Below are 19,471 nucleotides of genomic sequence, written 5' to 3' on the forward strand. Positions count from 1 at the left end.
GCATTTTGGGAGGCCGAGGCGGGTGGATCACTTGAAGTCAGGAGTTCCAGACCAGCTTGGCCAACATGGTGAAACCTCGTCTCTACTAAAAATACAAAAAACATTAGCCCAGCGTGGTGGCAGCACCTGTAATCTCAGTTACTTGGGAGGCTAGGGCAGGAGAATCGCTTGAAACCAGGATGAGAGACTGCAGTAAGTCAAGATTGCACCATTGCACTCCAGCCTGGGTGACAGAGTGAGACTCCATCTCAAAAAATATATAAATATAAATATAAATAAATAGAGATGAGGTCTCTCTATGTTGCCCAGGCTGGTCTCAAATTCTTGGGCTCAAGTGGTCCTCCCATCTCTGCCTCCCAAAGTGCTGGGATTACAGGTGTGAGCCACCACTCCCGGCCAAAATTTGCTAATAGGATTTAGTTGGAGACCTACATCCAGGATTTTTGTTTTGTGAATAATGTTTTTCAAATACCAACAGAAAATACATTCATGGGATCAGAGTAAGTTGAGATCATCATCTAAAGAGAGAGTAAATGAGTTTGGTGTGGGACAGAATATTGCTACAATTATAAGGATAATACAGAGAAAGAGATTTGGGACTGATTTTTTAAAAATTTATCAGTCGTCTATTGCAGTGGAAAATTGGCCTTGCAGGCTTTTTCAGGAACTAGCCTTCCTGAATCTTTTAAGCTCAAAAAAGGAAAGAGGAAAAAGTAAACATTAACCAAATACTGCCTTCACTTACCTGCTTTTAACTTCACGGGGCTCTTTACCTCCTGTGTCCCCAAACTGGAAAGGTAATAATAATTATCTTGTAATTTAGCATAAGGAATCCTAACCCTAGGAAAATCACTTGAACTGGGTCAGTGTGAAACCAACACACCTTAAGCAGATCACAAATTTCTCTTATTCTTTGGTTTTGAGGTACAGGACTCCTTTTATTCGATACAGGGGTTTCCAAATAGCAGCTTTTCTTGTTTTTTGCTTTTGTTTGAGACAGAGTGTCGGAGTCTCACTCTGTCTCCCAGGCTGGAGTGCAGTGGCACAATCTCGGCTCACTGCAACCTCCACCTGCTGGGTTCAAGTATCCTCCTGCCTCAGCCTGCCAAGTAGCTGGGATTACAGGCGCACACCACCACGCCTGGCTAATTGTTGTATTTTTAGTAGAGATGGGGTTTCGCTATGTTGGCCAAGCTGGTCTTGAACTCCTGACATCAAGTGATCTGCCCTCTTCAGCCTCCAAAGTGCTGGGATTACAGGCATGAGCCACTGCACCTGGCCCCATATGGCAGCTTTTCTGATTTTACTTGGAGTTTCTTTAGGAGAAACTCAAGGAGCCTACAAGCAAAAACTCACTACAGTTCCTGAAATGTTGTTGGCTGACACAGGGTACAGCGTAAGTGGTACATATGGGAATTGTATGTGAAAAGGAGTATTTATTCAGTCAGGAAATATTTACCTCAGTACCTGCTGTATACCAGACCCTGTTCTAAGCCCTGGAAATACAGTGGACTCAGGACAGACAAGGTCCTTTATGGAAGTTTAGGGAGGAAATAGTTAGGAGAGGAAATACAACCAAGATGATGAAACTGAAAATAAACAAGATAATGATAAGTGACTTGGAGAAACTAAACCAGCTAAGGGGACAGAGAAGGCTAGGAGAGGCAGGTGGAGGAACAGCTGCCTTGTAGAGTAGTCACAGGTGGCTGCTCTGAAGAGGTGACATTTGAGCCAAGACTTCTAGTGAGAAGGAACCAGCCATGCAAAGATCTGTGACAAGAACATTCTAGGGCTAGAATCTAGGACTGCTTTGGACATTCAAAGCAAAGGAAGGAAGAGGAAGGGGAGCGTGGGGGAGATGAAACACAAGGAAGGCAGAGGTCAGATCTTGGATGCTGTGCCACAAAGTGTCTGGGCTTCTTTTTCTTTTTCTTTGTTTTGAGACAGGGTCTCACTTTCCCCAGGACTGCGGTGCAGTGGTGCAATCCTGGCTCACTGCAACCTCAATCTCCTGGGTTCAAGTGATCCCCTCTGCTCAGCCTCCTGAGTAGCTGGGACTACAGGTGCATGCCACCGCATCTGGCAAACTTTTTATTTTATTTATTTATCTATTTTGTAGTGACAGGGGTCTCACTTTGTTGCCCAGGCTGTTCTTGAACTCTTGGGCTCAAGCAATTCTCCCACTTCAGCATCCCAAAGTGCTGGGATTACAGGCATGAGCCACCGCACCCAGCCGAGTGTCTGTTTTCTTCTAACTGCAACAGGAAGGCTTTGAAGGGTGATGAATTATGTTTGGAATGTTGTGAAATTCTGAATGTTAACCTAAATATTTTCCTGTTTTTAGAATAATGTTTTGTAACGCTTGAGCATTTTATTTTTAAAGTTTGTGGCTTCTGAATAGAAAGGACTAAACTTGAGAAAGAGAGTCTGGGTGATCTGAAACCCAGTTAATAGGATCTGGAGAAATGCATACGACTCCTATTCATCTTCCTACATTAATCTTAATTAGAAAGATTGGCCTTTGTGCCTGAGAGGTCTGCTGACAGTGCCAAGGGTGGAAAGAGACATAGTAGGAGAAGCTCTACCGTAATGCCATGATGTTTTAAAATGTTTTTTCTGTATTTTCTAAAATTTCTCAATGAATAGGCATGCATTATTTCCAACAATTAGGAAAATAACATATTCTATATTTATTTATTTATTTTTGAGACAGGGTCTCACTCTGTTGCCCAGACTGGAGTGCAGTGGCATGATCTCGGCTCACTGCAATCTCCACCTCCCAGGTTCAAGTGATTCTCCTGCCGCAGCCTCCCAAGTAGCTGGGATTACAGATGCCAGTCACCACACCTGGCTAATTTTTTGTATTTTTAGTAGAGACAGGGTTTCACCATGTTGGTCTCGAACTCCTGACCTCAAATAATCTACTTGCCTCGACCTCCCAAAGTGCTGGGATTGCAGGCGTGAGCCATCACTCCCGGCCATATTTTAATTTTTTCCCTAATTTACTGTGTTGAAAATTTCAAACCCATAGAAATGTTGGCTGGGCATAGTGGCTCACACCTGTAATCCCAACACGTTGGGAGGCCGAGATGGGAAGATTGCTTGAGCCGAGAAATTTGAAATCAGCCTGGGCAACATAGGGAGACCCCATCTCTACAAGAAGTTTTTAAAAATTAGCTGGGCATGGTGTCACACCCCTGTAATCCCCGCTACTCAAAAAGCTGAGGTGGGAGGATTGCTTGATCCCCCAAGATAGAGGCAGCGGTGAGCTGCAATCATGCCACTGCACTCCTGCCTGGGCAACACAGCAAGACCATGTCTCAAAAAGAAACAAACAAACAAACAAAAGTTGAGAAATAGTACAATGAATTATATCCTTCACCTAAATTCACCAATTGTTAACATTGCCCACATTTGTTTTTTCTCTCTCACACATATACATAAAAAGTATACATAGTATAATTTTTTTAACTATTATTATTTATTTCGAGACCAGGTTATGAGATTGCCTAATTTTTGTATTTTTGGTAGAGACAGGGTTTTGCCATGTTGCCCAAACTGGTCTTGAACTCCTGGGCTCAAGCAATCTACCCACCTCAGCCTCACAAAGTGCTGGGATTACAGGCATGAGCCACCGCTCCTGGCCCATGGTATACTTTTTTTGCCCAACCATTTATACTCTAACATTTATACTTTTTTGTTCAGCTTTCTAAAATGAACTATTAGATATAATAATACCTTACCCTAAATACTTCAGCATGTATCTCCTAAGAATCAAGACATCCTTCTGTATAACTACCATATCATGAACACATCTGCAAGCAAACATTAATATAGATTATATTTACATTGTTCTAATTATTCCAAAAATATCCTCTACACACACACACACACACGTGTGTGTGTATATATATATGTGTGTGTGTACATATGTTCTTTTTTAAAATCCAGGAGCCAATCAAGGATCATCCTCACATCTCACCATCATGCCTTTTTTTTTCTTTTTTTGAGACTGGGTCTTGCTCTGTTGCCCAGGCTGGAGTGCAGTGGCACGATCTCAGCTCACTGCAACCTGTCTCCCAGGTTCAAGCAATTCTTGCACCTCAGCCTCCCAAGGAGCTGGGACTACAGGCACCTGCCACCAGGTCCAGCTAATTTTTGTATTTTTAATAGAGACAGAGTTTTACCATGTTGGCCTGACCTCATGGCTAGTCCCAAACTCCTGACCTCAAGTGATATGCCTGCCTCAACCTCCCAAAATGTAAGTCTCCTTAAATCTTGAACAGTTCCAGTGCCATTTTTGTCTTTCATGACACTGCCATTTTTTTAAGAATCTGGTCCAGTTGTCCTGTTGCACATCTCACAACTAGGATTTGTATTTTCCTTCCTTATTATTAGATTTAAAGGAAACATTTTGGCAAAAATACTACACAGGTGATGTTGTGGACCTCATAAAGCATTACATCAGGAGGCTATCACTATCAAGTTGTCCCAGGATAGGTGATGATAAGTTAGAATGCTTGGTTCAGGGGGTGCTCTCCAGATCTCTCTTTTCTCTTTGTAATTTGTAAGTATTCCGTGGAGCCATGCTTTGATTCTGTGTGACTCTCTTATTCCCCAACGACCTTTCACCCAACGAAAGCTTTCAGTGTCCACTGCTGATCCATCATTGCATTGGCTGTTGCATTATGGTTATTTTCTGATACTATCAACTATTAGCATCAACACTATTTAATACTACCAAGGGAAATTTTTAAAAAATTTTAAGTATAGGCCGGGCTCGGTGGCTCATGCCTGTAATCCCAGCACTTTGGGAGGCCCAGGCAGGTGGATCACGAGGTCAGGGGTTGGCCAATATGGTGAAACCTGGCCAATAGGGTGAAACTCCATCGCTACTAAAAATAAAATTTAGCTGGGCGTGGTGGCGTGAGCCTGTAGTCCTAGCTACTTGGGAGGCTGAGGCAGAAGAATTGCTTGAACCCAGGAGGTGGAGGCTGCAGTGAGCCAAGATTGCGCCACTGCACTCCAGCCTGGGCAACAGAGTAAGACTCTGTCTCAAAAAAAAAAAAAAAAGAATTTAAGTGTAGGCCAGGCATGGTGGTTCATACCTGTAATCCCAGCACTTTGAGAGGCTGAGGTGGGCGGATCATGAGGACAGGAGATTGAGAGCATCCTGGCCAACATGGTGAAACCCATCTCTACTAAAAATACAAAAATTAGCGGGGCATGGTGGCGCATGCCTGAAGTCCCACCTACTCAGGAGGCTGAGGCAGGAGAATTGCTTGACCCCAGGAGGTGGAGGCTGCAGTGAGCTGAGACCACGCCCCTGCACTCCAGCCTGGGCGACAGAGTGAGACTGTCTCAAAAAAAAAAAAAAATAGTTTGAGAAAAAGAAGTTGGAACAGACTCTAAAATCATTAAAATATCGACTTTTCATGACATAATTTTCCTTCTTGTGATACATTTTCTTTCTATTTTGCCTTTAATGAGTCAACCAATGCCCTCACCTCCATAATAGGATGTGTTACTTTTTTATTTACTGAGGAGGGTAGATGATACAGGAAGAAATCAAAGCATACTTTTTGTTTTTTGTTTTTTAAGACAGAGTCTTGCTCTGTTGCCCAGGCTGGAGCGCAGTGGCACCATCATAGCTCACTGCAACCCTGAACTCCTAAGCTCCAGCAATCCTCCCACCTCACCATGTCCAACTAAGTTTTAAAATGTTTTGTAGAGACGAGGTCTCCCTACGTTGCCTAGGCTGGTCTGAAACTCCTGGGCTCAAGCAGTCCTCTCTCCTCAATCCCCCAGAGTGCTGGGATTACAGGTATGCCATCACAACTGGCCCAAAGCATATTTTTTTGGACAGCACTCTTCCTTCACGTAGTCTAGGACAGGGGTCCCCATCCCCCAGGCCACGGACCATGATCTCTTAGGAATCGAGCCTCTCACCTCCTGCATGGACTAGCACGGTGGAAATAGCTAATTTAGGATGTAAGTGGCTGGCGAGCATGTTAGGCTTCATCTCTATTTATAGTTGCTCCCCATCCCTCTGAGCTTACCGTCTGAGTTTCGCCTTCTGTCAGATCAGCAGCAGCATTAGATTCTCATAGGAGCATGAACCCTATGGTGAACCGGGGATGCGAAGGATCTAGGTTGCAGGTTCTTCTCATAATCTAATGCCTGATGATCTATCACTTTCTCCCATCACCCCCATTTGGGACCATCTAGTTGTAAGAAAACAAGCTCAGGGCTCTCACTGATTCTATATTATGATGAGTTAAATAATTATTTCACTAAATCTTACAATGTAATAATAATATGAATAAAGTGCACAACAAATGTAATGCGCTGGAATGATCCTGAAACCATCCCCCTCTGCCCTGATCCATGGAAGAATTATCTTTCACGAAACCGATTCCTAGGCCAAAGAAGTTGGGGACCACTCATCTAGAAGATGAGGCATACACTCATAAAAATTAAAAATAAAATGAAAAGGCCGGGCGTGGTGGCTCACACCCGTAATCCCAGCACTTTGGGAGGCCGAGGGGGGCAGATCACGAGGTCAGGAGATCGAGACCATCCTAGCTAACACAGTGAAACCCTGTCTCTACTAAAAATACAAAAAAATTAGCCAGGCATGGTGGAGGGCGCCTGTAGTCCCAGCTACTTGGGAGGCTGAGACAGGAGAATGGCGTGAACCTGGGAGACACAGCTTGCAGTGAACTGAGATCTTGCCACTGCCCTCTAGCCTGGGTTACAGAGCGAGACTCTGTCTCAAACAAATAAAATGAAATAAAGTAAAAGGACAGATAATTGGCAGATGAGTGGCAGAGATAAGGCCACTCTTTTTTTTTTTTTTTTTTTGAGATGGAGTCTCACTCTGTCACCCAGGCGCTATCTCGGCTCACTGTAACCTCTGCCTCCCGGGTTTAAACAATTCTCCTGACTCAGCCTCCAGAGTAGCTGGAATTACAGGCACCCACCACCACGCCCAGCTAATTTTTGTATTTTTAGTAGAGACAGGGTTTCACCAAGTTGGCCAGGCTGGTCTCGAACTCCTGACTTCAGGTGATCCACCCACCTCAGCCTCCCAAAGTGCTAGGATTACAGGCATGAGCCACCACGCCTGGCCCACTCTCTCTTCTAAGTGGAACTACTCACCTGGCTGCCCATCTGTCCCTCCCACTCTTGTCTCTGTGACTTGCCCTTTGCTCATACTAATTTCTCTACCTGGAACATTCTCTTCCCAACTTTGCATCTGGAAGTTCATATTCTAAAATACTGCCAGTGCTTCAAGACTGAGCTGAGATACAATCTCTTCAATTTATTATTATTTTTTAAAACCTCCTTTAGGCCAGGCGTGGTGGCTCATGCCTGTAATTCCAGCACTTTGGGAGGCCGAGGCAGGCAGATCACCTGAAGTCAGGAGTTTGAGACCAGCCTGGCCAATATGGTAAAACCCCATCTCTACTAAAAATACAAAAACTAGCCTGGTGTGGTGGCACATGTCTGTTATCCCAGCTACTTGGGAGGCTGAGGCAGGAGAATGACTTGGACCCAGGAGGCAGAAGTTGCAGTGAACCCCAGATCATGCCATTGCACTCCAGCCTGGGCAACACAGCAAGACTCCATCTCAAAAACAAAAACAAACAAACACACAAAAACAAAAACAAAAACAAAAAAAACTGGGCCGGTCATGGTGGCTCATGCCTGTAATCCCAGGACTTTGGGATGCCAAGGTGGGTGGATCACAAGGTCAGCCATCTCTACTAAAAATACAAAAAATTAACCAGGCGTGGTGGCAGGCGCCTGTAGTCCCAGCTCCTCGGGAGGCTAAGGCAGGAGAATTGCTTGAACCCAAGAGGCAGTGGTTACAGTGAGCTGAGATCACGCCACTGGACTCCAGCCTGGGTGACAGAGCAAGACTCTGTCTCAAAAAAAACCAAAAACAAAAAACTCCTTTAATTTCTTTTCTTCTCCAAGAAGTGGCTTCCTCCTATTCTGCATATACTTCATAAACAATTTAAATCAGCCAGGTGCGGTGGCTCACGCCTGTAATCCCAGCACTTTGGGAAGCTGAGGCTGGCAGTTCACCTTAGGTCAGGAGTTCAAGACCAGCCTGGCCAACATGGCAAAACCCCATCTCTACTAAAAGTACAAAAAAATTAGCCAGCCATGGCGGTGTGTGCCTGTAATCCCAGCTACTCAGGAGGCTGAGGCAGGAGAATTGCTTGAACCTGGGAGGCAGAGGTTGCAATGAGCCGAGATTGTGCCACTCTACTCCAGCCTGGGCCACAGAGCGGGACTCCTGTCTTAAAAAAAAAAAAAAATTAAATATTTTGACCCCCTGAAGTTAAATCACTTTCTAACCTGTATTACGTCAATCGTGTGTGGGTTCCTCGTCCTAGATTGTATTCTCTCTGAGGGTGCCCCCCTTCTGGGACTTTGCACTTCTGTTACCTTATTTAAGTAAATGAACAGTATTCAATGCTTCAATACTATCCCTAAGTACTTAAGAGTTGAATTATGCTGGTAATGATATTAATGAGAAACTCACTTGCTCTCCGTGTTTATTTTTTGAAACATGTTCCTTATAGTAGCAGTTTAACAAGGAAGTTTTCTTTACTCCTTTCCCCCAGACAGAGGGAAAAAAATAACAGGAAACCAACCCACAAAAAACAATGAAGATAAATATCAAGTATTTGTTCCTTTCTAGATAAGAGGAGATAGGCACAAAATTAGGTCATCATACTAACACTTGAAAGAATCAAAGTTTCTCTGAGTTTTAAGAACTTCCAGGAGAGAAATTTGGCTATTTTTATTGAAGTGGATTGAAACATAGCCACTTAACAGAAATTGGTAGATATTATTCCAAATATCCACAAGTGTCATCTAGAAGCTGCTTTCAAACTTGTGATCCAGGAACTTGGTCTGCTGCTGCAGGCAGTGAAGTCGCTTTCTTGTTGTGCTCACATAGACATTGTACACTGTAAAAAAATAAAATAAATAGAAGATGCTACTTATTAAGTACCGTCTATGTGTCACAAACACAGATGTTTTATACAGTTGTCACCGCAACATCTTAAATATTATCTTCATTTCATAGACAGGGAAAGTAAGTTTCATAGATGTTTAAAACCTGCCCCAGGCCGGGCGCAGTGGCTCATGTCTTAATCCCAGCACTTTGGGAGGCTGAGGCAGGCAGATCATGAGGTCAGGAGTTCGAGACCAGCCTGGCCAACATGGTGAAACCTCGTCTCCACTAAAAACACAAAAATTAGGCATTAGTGGCACATACCTGTAATGCTAGCTACTCAGGAGGCTGAGGCAGGAGAATCGCTTGAATCTGGGAGGCAGCGGTTGCAGTGAGCCGAGATTGCACCATTGCATTCCAGCCAGGGTGACAAAGCGAGACTCCACCTCAAACGGAAAAAAAAAAAAAGTACCCCGAAGTATACAGCTAGCAAAGAATAAAATCAGGATTCAAAAACCCATGTCTTTCTGACCCTCACACCCATGCCATCATAGACTTGTTTATTTAGGTACCTGCCTCCCATGCCAAACTGTGAGGTCCTTATGTCCACATCACTTACCCCAATGCTGGGTGCATGAGTATTGAATACTATTGAATATCTTCCAGCTTCCCTTACCCCTTTCATCTTACCTCATTAAATCTTTTTTTTTTTTTTTTTGAGACAGAGTCTCACTCTGTCGCCCAGGCTGAAGTGCAGTGGTGCAATCTCAGCTCACTACAACCTCTGCCCTCCTGGGTTCAAGCGATTCTTCTGCCTCAGCCTTCCAAATAGCCGGGATTACAGGCGCCTGCCACCCCACCTGGCTAATTTTGTAGTTTTAGTAGAGACGAAGGTTCATCATCTTGGCCAGGCTGGTCTTGAACTCCTGATCTCGTGATCCACCCACCTTGGCCTCCCAAAGTGCTGGGATTACAGGCATCAGCCACCTTGCCCAGCCACCTCACTAAATCTTACCTCACCAAATTTTATGTTGTATTCACTCTGTACTTCCATTTATGTGAGACAATACATTGCCTTATTTAAACTACTTTAAAGTTGTTTTTTTTTTTTTTTTTGTAGCATTGAACTGAAATCATCCTGATATAGGAAGCATAGGCAGCTACTAAATATCCATCAAATAATATTTATTTTGTGCCAGGAATAAGGCCATTTTACTTACAACCCTTGCAAGGGGGGTATTACCATCACTTCCATTTAATTTTCATTTAAAAGCTTTTCTAATGGGGGTCTCATTATATTGCTCAGGCTGGAGTGCAGTGGCTATTCACAGGCACTATGGCACTACTGATTAGCACAGGATATCCCACCACTGATGATTAGCACAGGTTATACCACTACTGATTAGCACAGGTTATCCCACTACTGATGATTAGCACACAATATACCACGATTGATGATTAGCACAGGTATACTACTACTGATTAGCACAGGTTATACCACTACTGATGATTAGCACACAATATACCACTACTGATGATTAGCGCAGGATATACCACTACTGATGAGCACAGGTTATACCACTACTGATGATTAGCACACAATATACCACTACTGATGATTAGCGCAGGATATATACCACTACTGATGAGCACAGGTTATACCACTACTGATGAGCACAGGTTATACCACTACTGATGATTAGCACACAATATACCACTACTGATGATTAGCGCAGTATATACCACTACTGATTAGCACAGGATATACCACTACTGATGATTAGCACAGGTTATACCACTACTGATGATTAGCACAGGTTATACCACTACTGATGATTAGCACACAATATACCACTACTGATGATTAGCACACAATATACCACTACTGATGATTAGCGCAGGATATACCACTACTGATTAGCGCAGGATATACCACTACTGATGAGCACAGGTTATACCACTACTGATGATTAGCACACAATATACCACGACTGATGATTAGCGCAGGATAGACCACTACTGATTAGCACAGGATATACCACTACTGATTAGCACAGGTTATACCACTACTGATGATTAGCACAGAATATCCCACTACTGATGATTGGCACAGGATATCCCACTACTGATGATTGGCACAGGATATCCCATGACTGATGATTGGCACAAGATAGCCCACGACTGATGATTAGCACAGGATATACCACTACTGATTAGCACGGGAGTTTTGAGTTGCTCCGTTTCCAACCTGTGCCAGTTCATCCCTCCTTGGGCAACCTAGTGGTCCCCACTCCCAGAATGTCACCATATTGAGGCAGAACTTAGTGAGGACACCCAATCAGCATAGTGCACTACATCCCAAAACTCCTAGGCTCCAGTGATCCTCCTGCCTTAGTCTTACTAGTAGATGGGACTACTGGTACCCCCACATAGGCACCACTGGGCCTGTCATCACCTCCACTTTATAAGTAAGGAAATTAAGCCTCAGAAGATTAAGTTATTTGTTTAAAGTGTCATAGAGTTGATAAATACTGAATTTGGGAATCAAAGTAGAATCTTTTGATACCCTGGCTCCCTTACCCACTATACTGACAGAGGGAAGAAGGTGAAGGTGCTCACTCTGTGCTGTGACACTCTTTTTTTTTTTTTAAGGCAAGGTCTCACTCTGTTGCCCAGGCTGGAGTGCAGTGGCGCCATCACGGCTTACCGCAGCCTCAGCCTCCCTAAGCTCAGGTAATCCTCCCACCTCAGCAGCCCTCTTGAGTAGCTGGGACCACAGGCGCCCACCACCATGCCTGGCTAATTTTTTTGTAGAGATGAGGTTTTGCCACGTTGCCCAGGTTGGTCTCGAACTCCTGGACTCACTGCAATCTGCCCACCTTGGCCTCCCAAAGTGCTGGGATTACAGGCATAAGCTACTACGCCTGACCCGTGACATTCTTTTGCTTAAGGAAAAACATGCAGGAAGTCATAAGACCATTACTTGCCAAGATTATCTTCTTATGTCTCTTTTACTAAACAGACATTTCCATTCACCTTCACTGACATAGACCAAAACATCCATATCCAAAATGGCCAAGTTAATCACAGTGATTTCATTAGGATAGGCTAGGTTATGCTGAGGGAACAAAAACTCAACACAATCTTGGTGTCTTAGAACAACAAAACTTTATTTCTTTCTCATGGCCATGTCCAGAGAGAGTTGGCTAGGGCATCTGCTTCATAATTTTGTTACTCTTGGACCCAGGTTGTTAGAGAAAACATTTCAAATGTTACCAGTCATATATATATATATGTATGTATGTCTATTAGATATATGGTGTGTGTATATATATGTATATTAGATATATGGTGTGTGTGTGTGTGTATATGTGTGTGTCTGTGTGTGTGTATCTCAAAGGAGAAGAACGCTCTGGAGGGTCTCACACTGGAAACTGAGTGCTTTGACTCAGAAGTGAATCACTTCCATTCACAAAAAATTGCCAGAACTAGACAGATGGCCCACCCAGCCACAGTCTTCCATGTGTATGGAAGGAGAGGAAAACTGGCTATCTCATCTGTGAACAGCAGTAAAAACCACATAATTGGTCATACATGGTAGAGTATGCCTGAATTAATACTCGTTCTTGAAATAAATCATAGTGACTGAGCGTGATAGCTCATGCCTGTAATCCCAGAATTTTGAGAGGCCAAGGCCAGAGGATCTCTTGAGCCCAAAAGTTTGAGACCAGCCTAGGCAACAAGAACCAGTCTCTATGAAAAATAAAAATAAAAAATTTAGCCAGGTGTAGTGGTGCATGCCTGTAGTCCCAGCTACTCAAAAGGCTCAGGCAGGAGGATCTCTTGAGCCCAGGAGTTTGGGGTTATAGGGAGCTATGATCATGACACTGCACTCCAGCCTGGGTGACAGAGCAAGACCCTGTCTTAAAAAGAAAAAAAAAAAAAAAGCCTCATAGTTATTTAAAACTTACAGTTTGCAAATTTCATGGAACCCTTCAAAACACTTTACAAATGTATTTTTACAAACCTTATGAAGGAAACCAAGATGTTTCACCCCAAAACATATTTATTTCCCTGACATTGTTCAAGATGTCTATTCAAAAGGGCTAGAAATAGAAGAGCTGAAAGGCTGTTTGTTGTAGGGGAGATTTACATATATAAAAATAAAGTCTACATCAGTACAGTTAGGTTTTTTCCTAGGGCCTTCCCTTCTCTGACCTAAAACAAGTTGACCGAGAGTCTGACAGTTTTCAAGATCTGAAAAAAACCTTCACCATCTATTCTCTGTGAAGGCTGCTGCCTGTGAGGTTTTGCCAGGCCTCCTCTTCTCCCTCTCCCATAACCTGTTTTGCCACTATCCAAACCCCCATTCTTTATGGAACCTCAAGATGATGCATAAACTTCTACACCCTATTGGGAGCTTGGAAGTAATCACTCTATGTGCACATTAATCCATGTATATGCCTTTTCTCCAATTAATCTCCTTTTGTGAGTTATTTTGCTTTTTTTCCGTTTCTTTTTTTTTTCTTGAGACGGAGTCTTGCTCTGTCGCCAAGGCTGGAGTGCGGTGACGCGGTCTTGGCTCACTGCAAGCTCAGCCTCCCAGGTTCAGGCCATTCTCCTGCCTCAGCCTCCTGAGTAGCTGGGACTACAGGCATCCGCCACCATGCCCGGATAATTTTTTGTATTTTTAGAAGAGACGGGGTTCCACCGTGTTAGCCAGGATGGTCTCTATCTCCTGACCTCGTGATCCGCTCGTCTTGGCCTCCGAAAGTGCTGGGATTACAGGCGTGAGCCACCGCGCCCGGCCTCTTTTTTTCCTTTTCTTTCTGTCACCTAGGCAGTGGTGCCATCTCAGCTCACTGCAACCTCCGCCTCCCGGGTTCAAGCAATCCTCCCGCATCAGCCTCCCAAGTGGCTGGAACTACAAGCGTGCACCACCACACCTGGCTAATTTTTGCAGTGGTTTAACTATGTTGGCCAGGCTGGTGGCAAACTCCTGACCTCTGGTGATCTGCCTGCCTTGGCCTCCCAAAGTGCTGGGATTACAGGCGTGAGCCACCACGCCTGGCTGTGAGTTATTGTTCAACAAATCTTCAGAGGGTCAAGGGAAAGCTTTCCCTATAATTACCTCATTTTATATTCACCACAATCCTGTGAAGTATGTACAGTAGATAGATGATGATATCACCCTTTTTTTAATAGAACACAGAGGCTCATGGCGCTTACCTGACTTACCCAAGGATACAAGTAATTGACCTGACATTCAAACACAGTTTGACTGTATATCTTACATTATGTCCAATATACTACACTGCCTTTAAGAAACTATCTTCAGGCCAGGCACGGGGCCTCATGCCCATTATCTGTACCTATAATTAGCCTGAAAGTTAGAGATGACACATCATCATCCTGGCCTTCTAGGGACAACATATCAAACTGTCAAAGAAGTAGTGAAATTGAATATTTCTATGTTCTTCCTTCCCTTTGATATCCCTTTGATATCAGTTCTGGCAGCACGAGAGAAGAAAAGAGGGAAACATCCTAAGGAAACCCACTTACGAACTCAACTCTGTCAGAAATCAGCTGTGTAGTTTTTTTTCTTTTTAATTATACTTTAAGTTCTGGGAGACATGTGCAGAGCATGCAGGTTTGTTACATAGGTATACATGTGTCATGGTGGTTTGCTGCATCCATCACCTCGTCATCTAGGTTTTAAGACCCGCATGCATTAGGTATTTGTCCAAATGCTCTCCCTCCCCTTCCTCCCAACCCTTCAACAGGCGCTGGTATGTAATGTTCCCCTCTCTGTGTCCATGTGTTCTCATTGTTCAACTCCCACTTATGAGTGAGAACATGTGGTGTTTGGTTTTCTGTTCCTGTGTTAGTTTGCTGAGAATGATGGTTTCCAGCTTCATCCATGTCCCTGTAAACAACGTGAACTCATTATTTTTATGGCTGCATAGTATTCCATGGTGTGTATGAGCCACATTTTCTTTATCCAGTCTATCATTGATGGGCATTCGGGCTAGTTCTAAGTCTTTGCTGTTGTGAATAGTGCTGCGATAAACATGCATGTGCATGTGTCTTTATAGTAGAATGATTGATAATCCTTTGGATGTATACCCAGTAATGGGATGGCTGGGTCAAATGGTATTTCTGGTTCTAGATCCTTAAGAAATCACCACACTATCTTCCACAATGGTTGAACTAATTTACACTCACACCAACAGTGTAAAAGTGTTCCTATTTCTCTCCAGATCCTCTCAGCATCTATTGTTTCCTGACTTTTTAATGATCACCATTCTAACAGTTATGAGATGGTATCTTATTGTGGTTTTGATTTGCATTTCTCTAATGACCAGTGATGATGAGCTTTTTTTCATATGTTTGTTGGCCACATAAATGTCTTCTTTTGAGAACTGTCTGTGCATATCCTTCGCCCACTTTCTGATGGGGTTGTTTGTTTTTTTCTTGTAAATTTGATTTTCTTGTAGATTCTGGATATTAGACCTTTGTCAGATGGATAGATTGCAAATATTTTCTCCCATTCTACAATGTAGGTTGCCTGTTCATTCTGATGATAGTTTCTTTTGCTGTGCAGAAGCTCTTTAGTTTAATTAGATCCCATTTGTCAATTTTGGCTTTTGTTGCAATTGTTTTTGATGTTTTAGTCATGAAATCTTTGCCCATGCCTATGTCCTGAATGGTACTGCCTAGGTTTTCTTCTAGAGTTTTTATGGTTTTAGGTTTTATGTTTAAGTCTTTAATCCATCTTGAGTTAATTTTTGTATAAGCTGTAAGGAAGGGGTCTAGTTTCAGTTTTCTGCATATGGCTAGACAGTTTTCCCAGCATCATTTATTAAATAGGGAATCCTTTTCCCATTACTTGTTTTTGTCAGGTTTGTTGAAGATCAGATGGTTGTAGATGTGTAGTGTTATTTCTGAGGCCTCTGTTCTGTTCCGTTGGTCTATATATCTGTTTTGGTACCAGTACCATGCTGTTTTGGTTACTGTAGTCTCGTAGTATAATTTGAAGTCAAGTAGCAGCTGCGCAATTTTAAGCAAGTCATTTAATCTGCCTTTACCACTCACAATAAAATAATGTCTGTGTGTTAGTCCATTTGCATTGCTATAAAGAAATACCAGAGACTGGGTAATTTATTTATTTATTTTTTATCCAAAATGTGTTTATTGAGGCCAGGCACAGTGGCTCACGCCTATAACCTCAGCACTTTGGGACGCTGAGGTGAGCAGATCACCTGAGGTCAGGAGTTCAAGACCAGCCTGGCCAACATGATGAAACCCCAAAATTAGCCAGGCATAGTGGCGCATGCCTGTAATCCCAGATACTCAGGAGGTTGAGGCAGGAGAATTGCTTGAACCCGGTAGGCAGAGGTTGCAGTGAGCCAAGCTCACGCCACTGCACTCCAGCATGGGCGACAAGAATGAAACTCAGTCTCAAAAAAAAAAAAAAGTGTTTATTGAGATAATTTCCCACTCATCTTGATTCAGAGTGCTTTTAGTGCTGCTTCCTCTTGAAGGAACATCCTTGTGTAAGCCTTGCTTTTCTTCCTGTAGGCTGGCAGAGGACAGTGGAGCAGCCAACACACAACATTTCTGTTAGTGCATGGCTAAGGACTGTGGTGATTTTATAGCATCCTGGGCATTTACACCCATGAAGTAGGAATTGGGGCTCTGCACCAGGCGCTGCTTCTTGTGTTTCCTCTTCTCCTTTTCTGGAGAGGGATGAAGGAGGTCTTTTGTGAGAGAGACGTTCTTGTGGGTAGGTTGTCACTGCTGGAAAGAGACTGGCTAATTTATAAAGAAAAGAGGTGGCCGGCTGCAGTAGTTCATGGCTGTAATCCCAGCACTTTGGGAGGCCAAGGTGGGTGGATCACCTGAGGTCAGAAGTTCAAGACCAGCCTGGCCAACATGGTGAAACCCTGTCTCTACTACAAATACAAAAATTAGCTGGGCGTGATGGCAGGCACCTGTAATCCCAGCTACTCAGAAGGCTGAGGCCAGTGAATCACTTGAACTCGGGAGGTGGAGGTTGCAGTGAGCCGAGATTGCACCATTGCACTCCAGCCTGGGCAACAAGAGTGAAACTCCGTCTCAAAATAAAAGAAAAAAAGAGGTTTAACTGGCTCACCATTCTGCAGGCTGTACAGGAAACATGGCACCATCATCTGCTTGGCTTCTGGTGAGACCTTAGGGAGATTTTACTCATAGCAGAGGGCAAAGCAGGAGCAGACATGTCACGTTGTGAGAGCGAGTGGCAGAGGTAGAGGAGGTGCCACACTTTTTAAAACAACTAGAGCTCATGAGAGCTCTGAGAGCGAGAACTCACTCATCACTGTGAGGACAGCACTAACCCATTCATGAGGAATCTGCCCCCATGACCCAAACACCTCCCACAAGCCCACCTCCAACAGTGGGGATCACATTTCAACATGAGATTTGGAAGAGACAAAACATTCAAACCTTATCAGTCTGTAAAAATGTTTGGAAGAATAAAGTGCTACTAGCAGTTGAGTCATTCAATATTTAAGGGCAAGCTGCTTCCATGGGTTTGGTCTTAGGAGGGAATTAAAGAATAGCTAAGGTGAAACCAACTCAATAGTCCCATAGACAGTTCTGGTCTTAAGCTTGAAACTTACATTTGTATTATCTGAGTTCCTTCCTCAGGAAAGGATCCTCAAAAGCCTTCAAAAAGCCTGAAGAAAAAGAACTGAAAAGAACTGAAACTCACCAGGTCGTTGCAACCAGACAATGAAGACACCAGGCCCTTCATTCATCATGATTGCTTCCTCATCCCTCCTGAGTTGAGTTCCTGTTTTCCCATGCATAGTTACATTTCTTCCCTGCTAGATCAACCCCTAATTTTAGTCAGTCAGGAGATGAATTTGAGACTAGCTCCCATGTCTTCAGCTGAAGCACCCAATTAAAGCCTTCTTCCTCGGCAGTACTCGTTGTCTCAGTGATTGGCTTTCTGTGCTGTGAGGAGCAGGACTTAGATTGAATACCTGGTATTTTGGTAACAAAGGCATGGTCTATGCCAGAAGCATCTGTGGGTTTTCCATGACTAGCTTCTATTAAGAGCACACATGCAGCTTTTCATTTATAACTTACCCTTCTTCAGCCCGGTGCAGTGGCTCATGCCTGTAATCCCAGCACTTTGGGAGGTCGAGGTGGGCGCATCACAAGGTCAGGAGATTGAGACCATCCTGGCTAACACGATGAAACCTCGTCTGTACTAAAAATACAAAAAAATTAGCTGGGCCTGGTGCCAGGCACCTGTAGTCCTAGCTACTCGGGAGGCTGAGGCAGGAGAATGGCATGAACCCAGGAGGCAGAGCTTGCAGTGAGCCAAGATCACGCCACTGCACTCCAGCCTGGGCAACAGAGCAAGACTCCATCTCAAAAACAAAACAAAACTTACCTTTCTTCCACTCTGTGAGGTCCTGATGGGATTATGTTCTGCCCACGCATTAGTGGATATGAGATCCAGACTGGCTCATCTGATGTGGTGATTGGTTCAAAGATGGACACATAACCCAAATCAAGGCCTATCAGAGGCTTCCAGAGACATGATAGAAGGTTGCTGGAAGAGAGTCACTTCCCTTTAACCCACTATGTGCTTATGTACTGGAGCTGACACCAGCCATCTTCCACAGTTACACAGAGAAAGTCTAAACTTGAGAGCATGAGACTAAAATATGCTGTGAGAAGCAGTGAAGACGAGAGAAACAGACTGAGAGGGAACCCTGAAGCCAAGTCAGCTCCTGAACTTCTCAGTTCTCTAAGTCAAAAGATTCCCTTGTATGCATAAGCTGATTTGAGTTTCTGTTATTTGAGACCAAAGCTGTTCTAACACAGTTTCAGTCCTCAAATAATTCATATCTTATGAAATTTGATAGTTATTTACTTAATAATAATAGAGGCCATTTAAAAAATATCGGCTAATTCTAAAACATACAAGCTCAGTTTAAGTATCTTATGATGCCCTCGGCACCCTAGCAGGCCTCTTTCTAGAGACTACTTCTGCTCTCAACAATGGAGTTGGGTGGTTAGCAATAGTTATGTTGTACCTAAACCTGTTATTCCCACTTGTACTTGTTACTATGTGTGTGTGCGTGTGTGTGTGTATGATTTAATTAAATATTATTTAAATGATAAAATAAGATGCAGGCCAGGTGCGATAGCTCAGGCCTATAATCCCAGTACTTGGAGAGGCCAAAGCAGGTGGATCACCTGAGGTCAGGAGTTCGAAACCATCCTGGCCAACATGGTGAAACCCCATCTCTACCAAAAATACAAAAATGAGTCAGGCATGATCGTGTGCACCTGTAATCCATTGGTCCCCCCCTTTTTTTTTTTTTTTTTGAGATGGAGTCTAACTCTGGCACCCAGGCTGGAGTACAGTAGCACGATCTTGGCTCACTGCAACCACCACCTCCTGGGTTCAAACGATTCTCCTGCCTCAGCCTCCTG

This window comes from Mandrillus leucophaeus, unplaced genomic scaffold, assembly GCF_000951045.1.
Source record: "Mandrillus leucophaeus isolate KB7577 unplaced genomic scaffold, Mleu.le_1.0 Scaffold281, whole genome shotgun sequence".
NCBI classification, from domain to species: domain Eukaryota; kingdom Metazoa; phylum Chordata; class Mammalia; order Primates; family Cercopithecidae; genus Mandrillus; species Mandrillus leucophaeus.